This window comes from Bos javanicus, chromosome 28 (genome assembly GCF_032452875.1).
Source record: "Bos javanicus breed banteng chromosome 28, ARS-OSU_banteng_1.0, whole genome shotgun sequence".
Lineage (NCBI taxonomy): Eukaryota > Metazoa > Chordata > Mammalia > Artiodactyla > Bovidae > Bos > Bos javanicus.
In genome coordinates this window covers 14,784,989-14,786,837 of record NC_083895.1, presented here as the reverse complement: position 1 = coordinate 14,786,837, position 1,849 = coordinate 14,784,989, and the positions used below count along the sequence as shown (strand labels likewise).

The 1,849-nt window shown below is 49.9% G+C and overlaps 1 pseudogene; it reads left to right on the top strand.

Moving 5' to 3' along the window:
• Positions 1–855: 855 nt before the first annotated feature.
• On the top strand, positions 856–1,577 carry LOC133240254 (protein lin-28 homolog A-like; annotated as a pseudogene).
• The last annotated feature ends 272 nt before the right edge of the window (positions 1,578–1,849 follow it).

Below are 1,849 nucleotides of genomic sequence, written 5' to 3'. Positions count from 1 at the left end.
ACTTCTCCCCTTTCCCATCCCCACCACCACCTACCACTTGCCTTACTTGCCTTACTGCTTAGGGTCACTCCTGGAAACCTCCCCCTGTTTCGCTGATTGGGTGAGTCCCTCTCCTGGCTCTCAGAGGCCAGTCCCTCCTGGGATAGAAGGTTGAGTCCACCTTCCTCTATCCAGACCATCAGCTCAGTAAACAGTGACTAAACAGACCTGATTAGGTAAGAGTTACTGGACCAACCATATGTAGTTCTAGTTTTTTATGTGTTTAGCTTTTTTCACAATTTCTGAGCATTCTATATACTTTCAATATTACAGGGGTCCTATTTCACTTTTCACTTTCATGCATTGGAGAAGGAAATGGCAGCCCACACCAGTGTTCTTGCCTGGAGAATCCCAGGGACGGTGGAGCCTGGTGGGCTGCCGTCTATAGGGTCACACAGAGTCGGACACGACTGAAGCGACTTAGCAGCAGCAGCAGCATTCTGAATAAGATATTTCCTCATTATATTTTCTTTTAAATTATTGCATTTTATTTACTCAAGAAATACATAAATACATTTTTCATTAAAAACCCAGACCTTATAGTCAGTCTCCCAAGGCAACAGAAATAAAAGCAAAAATGAACAAATGAGGCATAATCAAATTTATAAGCTTTTACACAGCAAAGGTAACCATAAACAAAACAAAAACAATCTATGGACTGAAAGAAAATATTTGCAAACAATGCAGCTGATAAGGGCTTATTTCCAAAATATACAAACAGCTCAACAACAACCAAAATATAAACCAAATAAACCAATCAAAAAGTGGGCAGAGCTGGGGAAGATGTAGCTGCCTCTTCCCCGGGCCACCCCTTTGCCTCCAGATTTCTCTGGGGCCAGCAGCCACCGGAGAAGGGGCCCGGGATCGCCGGCTCAGCTGACTACCATGGGCTCTGTGTCAAACCAGCAGTTTGCAGGTGGCTGCACCAAAGCGCCGGAGAAGACACCAGAGGACGAGGCCAGCGCAGCTGAGGAGCTGCAGCTGCTGGCATCTGTAAGTGGTTCAACGTGCACATGGGGTTTGGCTTCCTGTCCATGACCGCTCGCACAGGGGTCGCGCTCGACCCCCCGGTGGATGTCTTTGTGCACCAGAGTAAGCTGTACATGGAGGGCTTCCTGAGCCTGAAGTGGGGTGAGGCCGTGGAGTTCACCTTTAAGAAGTCCACCAAGGGCCTGGAATCTATCCGAGTCACCGGCCCTGGTGGGGTGTTCTGTATTGGGAGTGAAAGGCGGCCCAAAGGGAAGAATATGCAGAAACACAGATCAAAGGGAGACAGGCGCTACAACTGTGCAGGTCTAGACCATCACGCCAAGGAATGCAAACTGCCACCCCAGCCCAAGAAGTGCCACTTCTGCCAGAGCATCAGCCACGTGGTAGCCTCGTGCCCACTGAAGGCCCAGCGAGCTCCCAGCCCCCAGGGAAAGCCAGCCTACTTTCCGGAGGAGGAAGAAGAGATCCATAGCTCTGCCATGCTCCCTAAGGCCCAGAATCAAGTCACAGTGGGTGGGGGCTATCCTTTTGTGATCAGAAAATTTTGAGGAGCAGGCATCAATCGGCAGAGTGGAGAAAGTGGGGACAGGGTGGGTAGGGAGCAGCTGGCACTGCCATATATCTGAGGCTAGAGTCCACAGAATCACCTCTTCTTCCCTCTTGGTGGGAAGAAGGGGTGAGGCAAAGAAACTCCAATCAGCCCTATCCAAATGCACATGAGGGCTTTGGGGGTTAACCCTCCCTGCATGCTTTATCTGAGTCTCCAACTCCAGAATCTCCAGCTTTTGAAAGTGGCCTGGGTAGGGAAGTTGTTTGACTC